The 20,126-nt window shown below is 43.4% G+C and overlaps 1 pseudogene; it reads left to right on the top strand.

The window, feature by feature from the left end:
* LOC121800641 overlaps positions 1-20,126 on the top strand; it is a 30,570-nt pseudogene extending 10,444 nt beyond the window's left edge.

Genomic DNA, 20,126 nt, shown 5'->3' with positions numbered 1-20,126 from the left:
CTATCAGAGCTTCTACTTTTTTATCTATGTTGGGAAGGGGGTAGCAATCTTTAGGACAGTGCTTATTTAGATCCGTAAAATCTATGCACATCCGCCATCCTCCTTCTTTTTTCTTGATCATCACGTGATTGGCCACCCAAGAAGGATATTTTACTTCAAATAATACATCCGCTTTCAGTAATTGGCGGACTTCGTCATGGATGACTTGATTTCTTTCTGCCGCAAAGAGTCTTTGCTTCTGTTTTATAGGCCGGACTGAAGGATCTATATTTAACCGATGTGTAATTACCTCGGGAGACACTCCAGTCATGTCCAACGGAGACCACGCAAAGACATCTTTGTACTCTTTGAGGAGCTGGATGGTCTTTTCCCGGAGTAGAGGTGTTCCCGCGAAACCGATCTTGACCGTTCTGGATGGATCATCTTCGTATAACTGAACTTTCATCGAGTTCGGCTCCGGTGTGACTTCGTTCATTTCGTCTGCCTCTGACTCCGGCTGCTGTGATTGCTATGCTTGATGGTGCCGATCTGATTGTTCGGCACTTTTAAGCGCAATCTGCAAACATTCTTTTGCTCTCTTTTGATCACCTCGGATGACTGCTATCCCTCCTTTAGTGGGGATCTTGATTGTGAGATGATAAGTAGAGCAAATGGCCCGAACTGTGTTGAGCCAGTCTCTTCCCAGTATAATGTTATACGGGGATCGAGCTTTTACCACAAAAAACTCGATCACCGTACTGGAGCTAGTAGGCGCTCTTCCTACCGTAATCGGAAGGCTGATAATACCTTCAGGGCGGGTGTCCTCCTGGGCGAAACTTTTCAGAGGAATTGGGGCCGGACTGAGCCGAGCTGGATCCACTTCCAGCTTATCAAAACATTCTTTAAAAAGAATGCTAACCGACGCTCCTGTATCCACAAACACTCTGTGGATCAGTTTGTTTGCCACTCCGGCTTGAATGACAATAGCGTCTTGATGAGGAGAAATGGCCGGGACGGGATCTGCATCTGAAAATGTAATTACTTCCTCCTTCTTCAGCCTTTTATGTGTTGGCTCCTCTCGATTGAAGCCTCTGCGCTCTGATTTTAGAGACGATTTAGTCTTCCCGGCTGGGAGAGCGTCAATAGTCTGGATTACTCCATCATATTGCGGCTCGTCATCGTCTTCGGGATCCTGTTGCCTTTTAGGATCCTGAGGAGCGCAGTTCGCACTTCTCTGTTTCTTATTCTTTTTCGGCGGCTTGCTTTGGTATTTTTTTAACGTCCCTGCTTTCACAAGAACATCAATATCTGCTGCCAAATTTCGGCACTCCTCGGTATCGTGACCGTGGTCTTGATGGAAGGAGCAATATTTATCCTGACTTCGGCGCGTGGCCGATTTCGTCATCGACTTTGGTTTTTCGAACATATCAGAATGCAGTTCGAAAATTTCCGCTCTCGACTTGTTCAATGGTACGAACTGAGCGGGTGGTTTCTCAGGATTGAGACGTGGTCCCAATCTGTCTTGTACCGGTGCCCTTTGAATTCTTTCAAAAGGAGTTCGACGAGGATGTCCCTGATCGCTATGATCGGGCTTCCTCTTGTCTCCTCTGGAAGAGTTGTCTAAAGACCGTTTTCGACGGTCTGCCTCATCAGCACGAGAAAACTGGTCCGCAATGTCCCACATCTCTTGAGCTGTTTGCGGACTGCATTCAACGAGCTTTCTGTAGAGAGCTCCTGGCAGAATTCCATTTTGGAATGCCGAAATGACAAGTAGATCATTGAGATCATCTACTTGTAGGCATTCCTTGTGGAATCTTGTCATGAAGTCGCTAATCTTTTCATCGCGACCTTGACGTATAGAAAGCAGCTGAGCCGAAGTGATTCGGGTTTCAGCTTTCTGGAAGAACCTCCTATGAAAAGCATCCATTAGATCTCTGTAAGATCTAATGCTGCCTTGAGGGAGGCTATCAAACCACCTTCTTGCGTTCCCGATGAGCAGCTCGGGAAACAGCTTACACATATGAACCTCATTGAGACCTTGGTTCGCCATATTATACTGATAGCGTCCCAGGAAATCATGAGGATCCACTAACCCGTCATAAGTCACTGACGGAGTTCGGTAATTCTGTGGCAACGGAGTTCTGGTGATATCATCCGAAAATGGAGTCTTCAGCGCTCCATACATAGCGAATCCGACATCTCTACGGTATGGTGGAGATGGAGTTCTCCTGTGATTCCGGTAACAAGGAGGAGAAGGAACATATCGGTGGTGAGGATTCTTTCTCCTGGAAGATACGGCACTACTGCGGTAGTGACTTTCATGTCTGGAGGGGGAGGGAGAATCCGCCGTTTTCTTCTCCGGCTTCTGGCTCTTTTGCAGGAATGTTAAGAACTCATCCTGCTTCTCAGCCAAGAACAACTTGACAGCCTCATTCAAAGCGAGCTGCTGGGGAGGCTCGGTGCGATGACTTTTTGAGTGGTTTGTTCTTTCACCGTGAGAACTGGAGGCAGATTTCTCCCGAGGCTGTTTTCCAGACCTACGGGCTGGACTAGCTTCCTCACGTTCATCACGGACGGAAGTATGGGTATTATGTGATCTGGTACGCATTTTTTGGGTGAAGAGGATCAAAAACTCACTTTTATCACAGTTTTGGTTTTCTGTCGATTCCAACAGACGGCGCCAGTGATGATGTGGCGAATTTTTGATGGGAATAAATGCAAGTAATAAATTAAGATCACAACACTGAAAATTACGTGGTTCGATTTACTGAGATAAATCTACGTCCACGGGAAGAATAGAGGGCAAATTTGTATTGCTTGATCTCTTACAGATTACAATGCTGATTTGCTATATCAGATTCAGAATCTAGAGAACTTAACCCTTGTCTATCTGATCTAAGTTCTATTTATACATTCGAACTAAGATCGTGGTTTGCAGCCCTGGTAGTGGGGTTGATAACTGCTTAATACCACTAAATAGATCGTGGGTGTAATGGAGGTCGTGGAGATCCTGCATGGGTCCACTATCTCCTTGTTCGGTCGAATACTGAGACCGAACTGCTGAACTTTGCCGATCAGCTTTTGCCGATCTGAGAGTTGAGCTCGATTGGTCGGCTTTTACCGAGCTATAGGCTGTGACCGAACTCTTTGGTTGTGCCGAACTGATACTACCGAGCTATAGGCTGTGACCGAACTCTTTGGTTGTGCCGAACTGATACTCTTCCTTGGGTTTTGGGCTGATGGGCCGTCACTGCTATTGGGCTCGCAATTATTGTTTAGTTGTTTAGTTCGTATCCCATCAGTGACAAATGATGATGGGGTTTGGTTGCAGTTTGCCTGGGATGTTGTGAGAGGCAAGCTAATGGGATTCATTATCTGCTCTTAATAATCGGGTAAATCCTAGTGAAAGCATTGGGAAACTTGAACAAAACCCGGCAACACAGCCATCAAGCTTATATGCTGTTTCTGAAGGTCCTAGAATTAGACTTCTCTGGAAATCATTTCAGTGGCTCAAAAAAGAGGCAAGCATTTTGTGTATTGTTTCTTTATATTTGTATTACACTATTACTACTTCCATCATTGTAACACCCGTAAAAAAAAAAAAAAATCAAATAAATCTAATTAAATATTTTCCTAGTTGACTTGGTCAAATATATTTCTCTAAACCATATCACCAAACGATTTTCCCATATCTATACTCCCTAAAATCTCTCCAACCACCAAATCTATCAATATCTATCAGTTTTGCCTATATATATCCAATCAATCCCACGATCTTTCTACACATAAATTCAATACCAAGAAAAACCAGGAACTAAAATTTAGAGAAAGAACCGAGTTGGAGAAGAGAGTTTTCTGCCGCCTAAGAAGGTAATCACCGATCAATTCCTAGCCTTGATTTCCTTGCATTCATTTAGGATAACTCGAATTTTGGAGCATGAAATCTGTAGTATTCAGACAGTAGGTTCCAACGCATGTTTGACCGACCAAACGAACTTCTTTTTATACGATTCTTTTTTCTGAGTAAACCTTAAGGTGTCTTCTGTGTGGTGTGTGAATTTCAACCTATTTGGACGAAAGATGTATTTTTGGTGAATTTTTGAAGTTGACTGCGCAGTTCTGCCAGAAATTGTTTTTCTCGACCAGGGAGTTACATTTTCGATTTGACCGACCTAAAAGGATTATTTTGATGTGAAATTTAATTGAATGATATTTTATGTGTCTACTGTATTGTGGAAAAGTTTCAGCCCCAACGGAGACCGGATGAATTTTAAATGATTTTTATAAACCAATCGCGCAATTCTGCCAGTTTTGTTGTTAGGTGAAAATATCACTTGTTGCTAAGTTTTAATGAATTATATGATGCATGTATGATTTGAGAAGGTATCCTATGGCATGATTATGTGTAACACGTTGAGAAGTATTATGGCATGTTTTTCCTTATGTTGATGAACGTTCGGGAATGGGCAATCTAAGAAAACGATGAAAGGAACGATAGGACATGCATGATAATTGTAATAATGGAAAACCTGATTGTGTGGTGATATTGACAAGGGTTGTTGCACGTACGAGGGTACCAAGAGTAAAAGGTTGCGTAAAGTCGTGATTGTGTGGTATAAGCAAGCGAGGTGGGCTTTCTTTTTAGATATGGGCAATGCCCCAAGTATATTTTTTATGTGAAAATGATACGAATATTTGTCATGCCGTGTTTTGTTTTATTCTATGGAACCTATCTGATGTGGCTTTTGCCATCAATGGATAATCGAATTCGGGTCTGTCTAGGGAGTGAGTCCCTATTCAGGCTAGTGTACACCTATGGAGATCGTGAGCCGTCTTTTGGGTCGGCCGGTCTAGTGACTTGGGATGTGGCCACATTCCTTGTCATCAATGGATCAGATATGGTAGACATCTATGGGAAAATGACTGATCAGTCACGAGTTTTACGATGGAAATGATTTTAGTGTCTTGGGCGATTTCTAAAGTTAAAACCCCAAGGTCACTCAATGGTGGCATGATAAATATTTTTTATAAAATGTTTTCGGCATGAGCCCACTGAGTGCATCAAGTACTCAGCCCTGCTTCTCTTTTAAAAATTGCAGGTTGAGCGTGACGGGTGCGGTGGGTGTTGAGCAAGACCGTTGAACAAATTTAAGTGTGTAGAATGTGTCATGTCTTCACACGTGGCATATTCCTTCTCTCAAATGCTTCCGCTGAGTAGTTGTCCTTCTTTTGAGTTCTTGTATCACTAAGATAATATTCATTTCTTTGAGTTGTTGATTGTTGATGATACTCTGATTTTTATTCAAGCTATTCCCATTTGTTTCGAGCTATGATCGAGCTTTGTTGTTTTCCCCTTTCTTCCCCGCTTCTTTAATCATCCCCTAGTCGCGATCAACCGGGTTTTCTATCCTTAGAAAATGCGGGCGTGACAATCATACTGTTATAAGGTCAATTTTTTTACTACTGTCTTTTCTTTTGAAGTCACAGTTGAAGGTAAGCAGTGATGGGATACGAACTAAACAACTAAACAATAATTGCGAGCCCAATAGCAGTGACGGCCCATCAGCCCAAAACCCAAGAAAGAGTATCAGTTCGGCACAACCAAAGAGTTCGGTCACAGCCTATAGCTCGGTAGTATCAGTTCGGCACAACCAAAGAGTTCGGTCACAGCCTATAGCTCGGTAGTATCAGTTCGGCACAACCAAAGAGTTCGGTCACAGCCTATAGCTCGGTAGTATCAGTTCGGCACAACCAAAGAGTTCGGTCACAGCCTATAGCTCGGTAAAAGCCGACCAATGGAGCTCAACTCTCAGATCGGCAAAAGCTGATCGGCAAAGTTCAGCAGTTCGGTCTCAGTATTCGACCGAACAAGGAGATAGTGGACCCATGCAGGATCTCCACGACCTCCATTACACCCACGATCTATTTAGTGGTATTAAGCAGTTATCAACCCCACTACCAGGGCTGCAAACCACGATCTTAGTTCGAATGTATAAATAGAACTTAGATCAGATAGACAGGGTTAAGCTCTCTAGATCCTGAATCTTATAGCAAATCAGTATTGTAATCTGTAAGCAAGACCAAGCAATACAAATTTGCCCTCTCTTCTTCCCGTGGACGTAGATTTACCTCAGTAAATCGAACCACGTAATTTTCCGTGTTGTGATCGTTTATTACTTGCATTTATTCCCATCAAAAATTCGCCACATCATCACTGGCGCCGTCTGTGGGAATCGACAGAAAACCAAAACTGTGATAAAAGCGAGTTTTTGATCCTCTTCCACCAAAAAATGCATACCAGATCACATAATACCCATACTTCCGTCCGTGATGAACGTGAGGAAGCTAGTCCAGCCCGTAGGTCTGGAAAACAGCCTCGGGAGAAATCTGCCTCCAGTTCTCACGGTGAAAGAACAAACCACTCAAAAAGTCATCGCACCGAGCCTCCCCAGCAGCTCGCTTTGAATGAGGCTGTCAAGTTGTTCTTGGCTGAGAAGCAGGATGAGTTCTTAACATTCCTGCAAAAGAGCCAGAAGCCGGAGAAGAAAACGGCGGATTCTCCCTCCCCCTCCAGACATGAAAGTCACTACCGCAGTAGTGCCGTATCTTCCAGGAGAAAGAATCCTCACCACCGATATGTTCCTTCTCCTCCTTGTTACCGAAATCACAGGAGAACTCCATCTCCACCATACCGTAGAGATGTCGGATTCGCTATGTATGGAGCGCTGAAGACTCCATTTTCGGATGATATCACCAGAACTCCGTTGCCCCAGAATTACCGAACCCCGTCAGTGACTTATGACGGGTTGGTGGATCCTCATGATTTCCTGGGACGCTATCAGTATAATATGGCGAACCAGGGTCTCAATGAGGTTCATATGTGTAAGCTGTTTCCCGAGCTGCTCATCGGGAACGCAAGAAGGTGGTTTGATAGCCTCCCTCAAGGCAGCATTAGATCTTACAGAGATCTAATGTATGCTTGTCATAGGAGGTTCTTCCAGAAAGCGGAAACCCGAATCACTTCGGCTCAGCTGCTTTCTATACGTCAAGGTCGCGATGAAAAGATTAGCGACTTCATGACAAGATTCCACAAGGAATGCCTACAAGTAGATGATCTCAATGATCTACTTGTCATTTCGGCATTCCAAAATGGAATTCTGCCAGGAGCTCTCTACAGAAAGCTCGTTGAATGCAGTCCGCAAACAGCTCAAGAGATGTGGGACATTGCGGACCAGTTTTCTCGTGCTGATGAGGCAGACCGTCGAAAACGGTCTTTAGACAGCTCTTCCAGAGGAGACAAGAGGAAGCCCGATCATAGCGATCAGGGACATCCTCGCCGAACTCCTTTTGAAAGAATTCAAAGGGCACCGGTACAAGACAGATTGGGACCACGTCTCAATCCGGAGAAACCACCCGCTCAGTTCGTACCATTGAGCAAGTCGAGAGCGGAAATTTTCGAACTGCATTCTGATATGTTCGAAAAACCAAAGTCGATGACGAAATCGGCCACGCGCCGAAGTCAGGATAAATATTGCTCCTTCCATCAAGACCACGGTCACGATACCGAGGAGTGCCGAAATTTGGCAGCAGATATTGATGTTCTTGTGAAAGCAGGGACGTTAAAAAAATACCAAAGCAAGCCGCCGAAAAAGAATAAGAAACAGAGAAGTGCGAACTGCGCTCCTCAGGATCCTAAAAGGCAACAGGATCCCGAAGACGATGACGAGCCGCAATATGATGGAGTGATCCAGACTATTGACGCTCTCCCAGCCGGGAAGACTAAATTGTCTCTAAAATCAGAGCGCAGAGGCTTCAATCGAGAGGAGCCAACACATAAAAGGCTGAAGAAGGAGGAAGTAATTACTTTTTCAGATGCAGATCCCGTCCCGGCCATTTCTCCTCATCAAGACGCTATTGTCATTCAAGCTGGAGTGGCAAACAAACTGATCTACAGAGTGTTTGTGGATACAGGAGCGTCGGTTAGCATTCTTTTTAAAGAATGTTTTGATAAACTGGAAGTGGATCCAGCTCGGCTCAGTCCGGCCCCAATTCCTCTGAAAAGTTTCGCCCAGGAGGACACCCGCCCTGAAGGTATTATCAGCCTTCCGATTACGGTAGGAAGAGCGCCTACTAGCTCCAGTACGGTGATCGAGTTTTTTGTGGTAAAAGCTCGATCCCCGTATAACATTATACTGGGAAGAGACTGGCTCAACACAGTTCGGGCCATTTGCTCTACTTATCACCTCACAATCAAGATCCCCACTAAAGGAGGGATAGCAGTCATCCGAGGTGATCAAAAGAGAGCAAAAGAATGCTTGCAGATTGCGCTTAAAAGTGCCGAACAATCAGATCGGCACCATCAAGCATAGCAATCACAGCAGCCGGAGTCAGAGGCAGACGAAATGAACGAAGTCACACCGGAGCCGAACTCGATGAAAGTTCAGTTATACGAAGATGATCCATCCAGAACGGTCAAGATCGGTTTCGCGGGAACACCTCTACTCCGGGAAAAGACCATCCAGCTCCTCAAAGAGTACAAAGATGTCTTTGCGTGGTCTCCGTTGGACATGACTGGAGTGTCTCCCGAGGTAATTACACATCGGTTAAATATTGATCCTTCAGTCCGGCCTATAAAACAGAAGCAAAGACTCTTTGCGGCAGAAAGAAATCAAGTCATCCATGACGAAGTCCGCCAATTACTGAAAGCGGATGTATTATTTGAAGTAAAATATCCTTCTTGGGTGGCCAATCCTGTGATGATCAAGAAAAAAGAAGGAGGATGGCGGATGTGCATAGATTTTACGGATCTAAATAAGCACTGTCCTAAAGATTGCTACCCCCTTCCCAACATAGATAAAAAAGTAGAAGCTCTGATAGGCTTCGAAATTTTCTGTTTTCTTGATTTGTATAAAGGATACCACCAAGTTTTAATGGATGAGAATGATGCTTCAAAAACGGCTTTCATTACTGACTTCGGTATTTTTGCTTATAAAAAGATGCCATTTGGTTTAAAGAATGCCGGAGCCACATATCAAAGGATGGTAGATAAGCTATTTCGGCACCTGATCGGAAAAGAGGTTGAAGTATATGTTGACGACATAGTTGTTAAAAGCAGAAGCACTTCGGAGTACGAAAACAATCTCAAATCCACTCTCGACGTGCTCAAAAAAGCCAACCTCAAACTCAATCCCCAAAAATGTACCTTTTTGGTAGATTCGGGAAAATTTCTGGGTTATTGGGTTTCAAAGGAAGGACTCACGGCAAATCCCCTAAAGGTTCAAGTTGTTCAGAACATGGCAATGCCGAAGTCCATACATGATGTGCAAAGGCTAACTGGATGTCTAGCCGCACTGAATAGATTCCTTTCCCAAGCAGCCGAAAAGCAAATGCCGTTCTTCAATATTTTGAAGAAGGCACCAAAGTTTGAGTGGGGAACCGAACAGAAAAAGGCTTTTGACGAACTCAAAAGTTATTTAACCGAACTTCCTACTCTCTCTGCTCCAACAGATGCCGAAGTGATATTCTTATATTTAGCAGCATCAGATCAAACCATTAGCGCGGTGCTTGTGCGAGAAGAAGGCCTAAAGCAGCGTCCTATCTACTTTACAAGCCGAGCATTAAGAGGTCCCGAAACAAGGTATCAACCTCTGGAAAAAATTGCTCTGGCATTAGTAAATGCAGCAAGGAGACTGCGGCCATATTTCTATGCTCACAAAGTATGCGTCTTAACCGATCTTCCACTTCGGCAAGTTTTGACTAAGCCCGAAGCATCAGGCAGAATTGCCAAGTGGGCCATAGAGTTGGGAGAACATTCAATAGAATATCTACCTCGGAAAGCCATCAAGGGACAAGCCTTGGCAGATTTTCTTGTAGAGGCAAAGTTCGATCAGGCAATCCCTATTATTGCCGAACAGAAAAATCCTACCAATGACGAACTAACACAGCCCCAGAAACCCGAAGTAGAGCCGCCGGACTGTTGGATTGGATTCGTAGATGGAGCTTCGAATAAGACAGGAAGTGGAGCTGGTATTCTACTTATCGCTCCCGACGGACACGAAGTAACTTATTCACTTCGGTTCTTATTCCCAACCACTAATAACGAAGCCGAATACGAAGCCCTTCTTGCCGGACTTCAGTTAGCGCAACATCTACTTGTCAAATCTCTCAAAATTCATTGTGATTCACAAGTCATAGTGAATCACATGCTGGGTACAAGTGAAGCCCGTGGTGAAAGGATGAAAAAATACTTGGACAAAGCGCAAAGTATTAGCCGAAATTTCTCTTATTTTCGGATAATCCACATTCCCAGAGCGGGAAATAGCCGAGCAGATACTTTAAGTAAGTTGGCCTCATATCCGAGCTCAAAGGTGGAGGAATTACCGCACAGAAGCATTGATGAAGCTGAAGTACACTCAGTAACCAGTTCACCAAACTGGATGACGCCAATATTAAAGTATCTAGATCAAGGACAACTGCCCGAGGATAAGAGAGAAGCAAGGAAAATCACAGGCCGAGCACTTCGGTATGAACTTCATGAAGGAGTCCTATATAGAAAGTCCTACCTTCAACCGTTATTGCGATGTGTAGGACCAGAAGAGACGGATTACATCCTTAGAGAAGTTCATGAAGGATCTTGCGGTAGCCACATCGGAGCTAGAGCATTAGCTAAAAAAGTTCTGAGATGGGGATATTATTGGCCAACTTTGGTACAAGAAGCAGTACAGCTAGTTAAGAAATGTACGAAATGCCAAATCCATGCAAATATCCCAAGGACGCCGCAGACTGATCTATGTGCTATGCAAAGCCCTTGGCCTTTTATGCAATGGGGCATAGACATAGTAGGACCACTACCACAAGCTCCCCGGCAAATGAAGTTCTTGATCGTTGCCGTGGATTACTTCACAAAGTGGGTGGAGGCTGAACCATTAGCTACGATAACGAGCTCAAAGGCATTAGATTTTGTCTGGAAGAACATAGTTTGCCGATTTGGCATACCCCATATCCTCATTTCGGATAATGGGACTCAGTTTACTGACAAAACATTCAAGAATTGGTGCCAAGAGTTGAATATTCAACAGCGGTTCACTTCGGTCTCTCACCCACAAGCAAACGGACAAACGGAAGTAACAAACCGTATTTTGGTGAAAGGATTAAAAGCTCGGTTAGAACAAGCCAAAGGACAATGGGTAGAAAATCTTCCTCAAGTCCTATGGTCTTACCGAACTACACCAAAAACCTCCAACGGTGAAACTCCGTACAGTCTAGTGTACGGCACTGAAGCCGTAATTCCGGTTGAGATCGGCATACCCAGCCCCCGAACTCTTAATTTCTCAACAGAACTGAATGACGACGGACTGAGAGCCGAACTAGATCTTGCCGAAGAAAGAAGAGAATTGGCCTTCATAAAAGAAGCCAAGTACAAGGAGCAAGTAACCCGGTATTATAACCAAAGGGTGAAAAAGCTGCAGTTTCAAGTGGGAGATCTCGTATTGAGAAACAATGAAGTAAGCCGAGCAGAAAAGCTGGGCAAACTTGAACCCACATGGGAAGGTCCGTATCGGGTGTCAGAAGTCCTGAGAAAAGGGTCTTATAAATTAACCCACATGTCAGGAGAACAAGTACCCCGAACATGGCATATTTCCAACCTCAAGAAGTTCTATTTGTAAGAGACAAGGTCCGGTCAGTCTTGTGTCTAGTTCGGTCCTAGGGTTATGTGCTTTCTTATTTTTATTGTTCTTGTGTCTAGTTCGGTCCTAGGGTTATGTGCGTTTTGTCTCTTACAAATGTTACTGAGGTATATTGTTCCTTAAAGGCTGATCCCCCTTTTTTTAGATCATGTATTAAAGACAATTGTGAGTCCAAGCTTCTAAGGAAGATACAAGATTCCACAATTCAGCTTAAGAAACAAGCAATTCGTCTGCAACGAACTGCAATAAGCCGGAAACCACTCCGGTTAACTAGGGAAAGTCCAATCCAAGCGATAAAACTCGCCAAATAAGGACACTAACTCAGTCCGGTCAAAGAAGAGTTTACTTCATAAGACCGAGGACGAGTACAGGGAAAGTCCAATCCAAGCGATAAAACTCGCCAAATAAGGACACTAACTAAGTCCGGTCAAAGAAGAGTTTACTTCATAAGACCGAGGACGAGTACAGGGAAAGTCCAATCCAAGCGATAAAACTCGCCAAATAAGTACACTAACTCAGTCCGATCAAAGAAGAGTTTACTTCATAAGACCGAGGACGAGTACAATAAATGAAATAAAAAATCGCTGAACTGTAAATACGCAGTGATAGAAGCGAAATGAAAAAAATTCATTTACTAAGTCTTGTTGGGCATACAATTCCGCTGCCCTACGAGAATGCGTTACACCATTACAAAGGACTACTCTACTGTCTACGGTTGCTAAAGTTGAGCCACCTATCCAACAAGTCCTCATGATGCTGAGTTCGGGCGTTCCGAGCAGTTGAAGAATCAGTAGGTGGACGAGATGCTCTGATCGACCTACCGCCTCTTCTCTGAGTCCGGGAAGTTCTAGCACCTCGGCGGCGAAGAGTCTCTTCACGAAGCATTCGCTGATCTTGCTCACTCATATTCACCACTCCTCTACGAACTTCAGGGCGTTCTTGTCTTGACGTTTCCGGTTGCTCCTGAGTCCGTTGCTGACTTGGAGTAGGTTCTTGTCTTGACGTTTCCGGTTGCTCCTGAGTCCGGTGCTGATTTGGAGTAGAAGTTTGAGTAAGTGGATCCGAGGTTTGAGTTGGAGCGTGAGCGTCTGTTAGCGGGAAACGGCTAAGGAATCTCTCGATCGCGGGACGCCGGGAAAGAATGATGTCGTACAGAGAAGCCAAGCGCCGCAATGATTTCACAACTTGTTGGCAAGCCGAGCTCTCCAGCACATTGTTCTTCCGGAGTACATGAAGCTTCTCCCACAGTTCATCAACTTGATTCTGAACTTCGGATATAGTCATTCCCCCGCGCCCACTGATGAAGTCTTCATATGCAGTCCTCTCAGCGATGACAGTATTCAGCTCGGCCTCTAGATCTCTCCTTATGGACTCTAAGTCCTCATTGTTGGACTCCAGCTCCACTAAACGAGCCAAGAGTTCATCATACTTCATCTGGTCATCTATAGCTTTTTTCTCAGCTTCATTTAAAGCCGAAGAGTATAGCCGCTTCCAGTGAAGTACCTCCAGCTCCTTAGAGTAAAGAATACGAAGCAGCTATGTCAGTTCGGCATTTCAGTTTACCGAGCAGGCAGTAAACCACAATAGGAGTAAAAGAGATTAAGAAAAGCTATAAAGAAGACACGAGTGTAGAAAGAAGAATTTTTTCATTCAAAGAAAAAATTTACACAAGGAGGGCTTCAAGGCCATTTTACAAATAGAAAGAAACTAAACTAAGAGAAGGGAGACGAAATCATACTCCGCCAGTTTCGTCTCCGGCTTCTCTGTGGGTTTCAGCTTCTTTCTCCTTGTCTACCTCGGTCTCAGCCTCGGCCTCCCTACTCCCTCCCTCCTGCTCGGCGCCCCCATCGCCGGTCTGCTGATCCTCCTGCTCGGTCTCCCTGCCGGCATCATTTTCCTGCTCACCCTCTTTGAAAATTGAAGCGGGTGAAACAGGCCCCAAGGAGGCAAAGATGGTCTCCATGTTCTCGTCACGGTCAGCACGGCAATTACGGACTCGTTCAGCAGAAAGCAGGACCGATGAAGACGCAAGCTCCTCAAGGAGCGGCAGACTCTGGAGGCGCGCTGCAATCTCTCGGCCATACAGCGGCAAAACGACTTCGGGTTCCTGCTCAGCGTTATCGGTCATCAATTTCAGCAGATCGCCGATAAGGGCCGAAAATTGATTGCTCAAAAAGAGTTTCTCCGTGTAAACACAGAGAGCCTCCCCCTGAGCAACCACGGCAGCAGCCTCCCTCTGTTTCGACTGCTCTCTCTGGATGATGAGCTGGTTTTTGGCACGCTGGGCTTCATCCTGAGCCGAGATCCTAGCGGCCCTTGCCTCCTCAAAGTCTGCCCGAGCCTGTTCGGCCTGGTGACGAGCAGCCTTCAAATTCCTCTGCATCTCATCATAATCGCTGGACGCTTTAGAGAGTTCAACTGTGACGAGCTTGCAGAGCATATTGTTCCTCTGAAAATGGAAAAAGGAAAAAAGTCAACAGAGGGGCCACAAAAAATATAGGAAAGAAGCAAAACCAGAAAATCAAGAAGGAAATTCACCTCCACAAAGTCCTTTGGCCATAAAAAGGGCTCAGAGATATGTTCCGAAGTGGCCGCAACCGCTCCGGATCCACAACCCCCCAGGACAATGTCTCTCTGTGGCGCTTTTGGGGGTTTCTGAGTCTTCGCCTTCCCCTTTGCCGAAGTCGATTCCGGCTTTTTTGGATCCGAAGACTGACTCGAAGAGGTCTTCTGCCTCTTCGGATTCTTCTCGGCATCAGACGCCGAGCTGGTGGCTCTCTGTTTCTCCGGCTCCTTGGATTCGGAGGATTTGCGACCTAGCCTGCTTAGCATGTTCACTGCCAAAAAGCGAGAAAACAAAGTTAGTTTTCGCCGCTAAAGCAGTAAAGCATAAAAAAGAAATCCTCACCCTCAGTCTCTTCGTCCGAAGACGAGGAATCGAACACGAAGTCACCCTTGACGAGCTCAGATTCCGAATACTGTTTCCTAATCATGGGAATCTTATTGAGCTCGCCCTCGAGCTCGTCCAACGGTTCTACCCGAGGATGAGGAATTACGGACTTCGGCCCTCTCCAGGAAAAGTCCGGAGCCGCTGTCCTATTGTAAAAAAAGAAACGATTTTGCCACTTCGGCCATTTGGTTTTACAGAATGCTCTGAAGGGCTGTAAAGGGATCAAGTAAAACCAGGATCCCTTTCTCTTAAACTGAAAGAAATTAAGGATTGCCCTCAGAGACAGATCCTTTTCTAGTCTACGCAGCTCGGCAGCAAAGGCCGATAAGTGCCTCCAAGAATTTGGAGTCACCTGACCTAAAGGAAGTTGAAAAAAATCAAGAAGCTCTACAAAGGCAGGGGGAAGAGGGAAACGAAGCCCGCATTCTAAGCAGGCTTCGTAAACGGTGGCATAACCCTCCGGCGGCGAGTTAGCCCTATGAATGTCGTCGGGAATCACCACTAACCCCCCAGGAAGAAAATATTTTTCGTGTAAGGATATCACAGTATCCTTACTCAAAATGCTGTGAAAATATTCTACCGTCTTCTCCCCGGACCTTTTCCGGCCAGAAGACCCCTCACCCCCCTTCCTACCACTACCTGATTCAGAAACGGATTCAGAAGAAGAAGACATGATTCTTACTCTTTGATGGTCGAAAGTCTCTGAAGAAATTCTTGAAGAAGCGGAAGAAAATTTTACGAAAAAGAGAGAGAATACAGAAGAAATAATCGCAAAAGTATTCCAATGATGAAGAGAGGAAATATTTATCAGATTCGCAAAGGCATTTCAAATTCGTCGCACCGTTTCAAATCCCACTTTTTCTGGATTCTCTGGCCGGATTTGCTGTCACATTTAATGCAGACACGTGCAGAGCACGCCTCCTGACCCCCTTACAAAATGCCGAAGTGGTTCACTTCGCTTTTCGGGGGGGGGTGGTGATGGGATACGAACTAAACAACTAAACAATAATTGCGAGCCCAATAGCAGTGACGGCCCATCAGCCCAAAACCCAAGAAAGAGTATCAGTTCGGCACAACCAAAGAGTTCGGTCACAGCCTATAGCTCGGTAGTATCAGTTCGGCACAACCAAAGAGTTCGGTCACAGCCTATAGCTCGGTAGTATCAGTTCGGCACAACCAAAGAGTTCGGTCACAGCCTATAGCTCGGTAGTATCAGTTCGGCACAACCAAAGAGTTCGGTCACAGCCTATAGCTCGGTAAAAGCCGACCAATGGAGCTCAACTCTCAGATCGGCAAAAGCTGATCGGCAAAGTTCAGCAGTTCGGTCTCAGTATTCGACCGAACAAGGAGATAGTGGACCCATGCAGGATCTCCACGACCTCCATTACACCCACGATCTATTTAGTGGTATTAAGCAGTTATCAACCCCACTACCAGGGCTGCAAACCACGATCTTAGTTCGAATGTATAAATAGAACTTAGATCAGATAGACAGGGTTAAGCTCTCTAGATCCTGAATCTTATAGCAAATCAGTATTGTAATCTGTAAGCGAGACCAAGCAATACAAATTTGCCCTCTCTTCTTCCCGTGGACGTAGATTTACCTCAGTAAATCGAACCACGTAATTTTCCGTGTTGTGATCGTTTATTACTTGCATTTATTCCCATCAAAAATTCGCCACATCATCACAGTGGAAGTGTGGAAAGGGATCTTTTCGATTTTCTTCTTCCCACTACACTGACACCTATGGAGCAAATGGCTGTCCTTGTGAATATGGGAAAATATTTAGCCAAACTACAGAGTTCTTCTTTCCTTTCCATGCCACTACTTCTATGTTGTTTTTCCTCCACCTGTAAAGGATTGAAATTGGCCAAACTATGTAGTTTTTCTTTCCTTTTGATGCCACTACTCCTATGTTGTTTTTCCTCCACCAGTAAAGGATTGAAATTTTATCTTTCAGGTGTCCAATATTTCTGTGAATTCTTCTGCCAAGTCTACAAACGAGTTCTTGGTTGTTTTTACTGAAACTATTCAAAACTGCTGCCGCCCTCTATGCATGACATGGCTTGAAGAGGAGATTAGCCTCATCTCCAGAAAACCTGACAAGGTATCTTTATGTGACGTTTCTCCTACAAATAATGTAAAGGACATGAAAGGAAGTAATAATATATTCTACTACTGTACTATAATTTCTTTAATTTCCTCCCTATCCGGACCTTCTTTCTTTTGCCAAGAGTAAGCTGAATGGATATGACAGCATAGTTCAAAATATCAGAAAGTCAGGCAAGGAGGATCTATATGCAGAGCTGGTATATGCCCTTAAATTTGGTTCTTCCAGGTAAAAGTAACATAAAATTGTCATTCCTACCTCTTATTGTTAGAATCACCATTCCTACCTCATATTGTTAGAATTGGGTGCTTGGTATGCTTGGTATGATGAAACGAATGAGAGAATAGAATGGTCATTCCTACCTCTTATTGTTAGAATCACCATTCCTTCTAGATTAGGAATATCCATTTCTTCTTCAACATAGTTCCTTTCCTTCCCCCTTTCCATTCCATCATACCAGCACATCATTAGACTTTTAGTTTACTTTTCATGTGTAAGACAATTGGTCGTGTTAATGAGCTCGGCTTTTTGTATTGTGAACCATGCTACCATGTCTAATAGCTAGCACAATTATGATGATTTGCAGTGGTGCCAAATGCTTCTTGAACACTGTATAAGAATGTCTAATACGACCATACTCCAGCAATACCCTGAATGTACCTATACCTGTGCATTGACAGGAAAGGTGGCTACTATAATTCTGCCTTGTTCATTGAGCATGGAGTAGCTATATTAGAAGATTTGCTTATCACGTTAGCAGATGGTATTGCAAGCATGTACTTGGAGCTTATATCTGTTGATAGTAGCTTATCCAATGAAATGAACAATCTTGGTTTCAGCTTCTGTACCCTCTCCACCAGAGCACTTCAGAGATTACGTAATGAGGTATTGCTCTATGAACTCATGTTTATTTTTATTTTCCATTGTAATTTCCATCCTTTGGTTTCTATACATGCCACACGTGAACTCATTTTTTCTCTCGACTGTCTCTGGAAGCAGGATGAGTCTGTATCACCACAATTCTCTCAACGTACATATATTTGGATATGTTTTTCATAGCAATGATTTATGATTCAAGCAAAGTGAGTTCGATGAAGCATATGTTTTTCTTTTAATGCACTTCATTTTGGAGATACAGTGTACTTCATTTTAGATAATACTAGTATATAATACAAATACAATTCTGATAGAGTCAGGAACCGAGCAAGTTACAACTCACAAGGTGTAAAATGAAATTTGTTAACCAGATAACGAATGTAAATATTATTCCCAAAAATTAATTCAATAAATGAAACCGGGATGAACCCCATTAATAACAAAGTTATGTCCAATAAATCTGCTAGAGTTACTATCCAGACTAGGGGGACCTGTTACTAATTCCTGTCTTAGCCTTGTCATTAATGGTCAGTCCTCAAGTAGACAGTAAGTGCAGATAGAAGATGACCTCTGATGAACTTAAAAAGAATGAAAACAATCTTCCAAGTTCCAACCCAACCAAATTAACTGATTAGCACAAAGTTAATTAACCAAACTGCTTATCCTTCATTGGCTAGACAAGGATCAGAGGGGGCACTAGCAAATTCTGGATAGTTGTGCAGCTCTCTCTAACATAGTGGGCGACACATGAAGTTGACAAGCAAGATTAGGTCTATTAGCTAATAGTATATGTTTAGGATGAGACTGGTGCCATAGGGCTGATGGCTGGGATATGGTTTAGCAAGTGGTGAATTTATAAAACTACTAAAATACGATTTTGCTTCCGTTTGTATCTTCTTTTACAGATCATGACAGGAAATGACTTTGAGTTGTTGACAGGTAGCATTGCATCAATGGTTGCATCAAAATATGGCTGCAGTGGCATCTATGTATGAGGACCGATTTGACCTTTGTATCCTTGAAAGCCAACTTATTGAGTCCAGAGGCAATGAGACTGAAAAGTTTGGTTGGTTGAAGAAGATTAGTTTTGTGAGATCAGGCCCCATATAATCTTCACTGTGTTATGTTACCATCAATAGCATCTCTTTACCTGTTAAAAGGACCAAGGAATTGAGGGCCTTGGTTGGGTGGTACGTTCTACTCTGTTACCATGTGTACTTGTTATTTATCTGCGTGAATGAGTTAATAAATTCATGATTTTCTTCCTTTCGTGGTTGTTTAATATTGATACATGCACTCATTTCATATGCTCATTTCAGAATAAACGTGATAATAAATTTTCAGCAATTCCAGAGGCTGAAATATGGCTTACAAATATATACCAGGATATTTGTGGAAATCTTCATGTAAACTAATATTTAATGGAAATGCTGCCTAGTAACATAGACTTTTGTCCCTCGTGAAGAAAGAGGATATCTATCTTTTTTCAGTCCGTCTTAGATGTACCTCAATCATCTGTATCATCATGTGCTCTATTGTTATCGTGAAGAAAACTAAAAATATGTGGAGTAATTTAGGGAAAGTTCTTTGTAATGTTGGAAGAATAGTTTGCTGATGAGTTGTTGCTCTTGTTCATTTTTCTTTATTGAAATCTTAAAAAATTTCTATAATATGTTGAATGGATCCATTTTTTTGGCATCTTCCTTCTTCCTTAGATGCGGCTGTAAAAATCAATCTTCTAACTTTCCAACTCAATTACACACTGTATTTCTGTTGCAGGAGGTACTACTTCAGTCTCTTCCTTGAACTGGCCGACATCACCATGCCAATTGTCAAAACAATTGTTGCAAAAGTCAGTGATGCTATATCGTTCTTCCTTGTCAGCTTGATAGGAAGGTCACTGGGGCTAATCTACTCTGGTATTAGGAACTCCTTACGACTGAATTAAGGTATAAATATGCCAGGTTATCTGTTCAAAATTCCCTTGTCATTTTGATTATTAAGATAATGAATCGTGAATTATTTTGAAGGCTCTTTTTAGTGATAATTGCCTTAGAAGATTCAAGATAAAAACTTGAATTCCTGCAGTTTGACCATGTCTACTATGGAACATTACTTCACTTCTGAAGAACTTAGAAGATTCTTTTGGAAACCTGTTTATGTTCAATGCATTTCATTCCCATGATTCTACTAATAGCCTTAGCATATCTATACATGGGATGTACAATCAAGGAATTGTTATCTTTTAGGCAAGGTTTTGGACTTCTTACAGTTAGATGAGTTTGAACTTTATAATAACTGGAAAAAATTGTTAAAATAACTACGATTATTTTTCGTCCATTGATAAGTTACTGTTAGAAATCTGTGGTTGGAACCTAGCTAGTGTGGGGAGTAGTGATACGAGTGATCAGAGCTGGGCAACGAGAATGGAATATTGGGCCCTAAAGAAAAGTGACTCCAATAAGGCATGCAAGCAAAGATACATTACTTTGACTGTAAAGTTGTTTTCAAGATGATAAAATA

This window comes from Salvia splendens, chromosome 4 (genome assembly GCF_004379255.2).
Source record: "Salvia splendens isolate huo1 chromosome 4, SspV2, whole genome shotgun sequence".
Lineage (NCBI taxonomy): Eukaryota > Viridiplantae > Streptophyta > Magnoliopsida > Lamiales > Lamiaceae > Salvia > Salvia splendens.
This window is presented reverse-complemented; position numbering and strand designations above follow the sequence as displayed.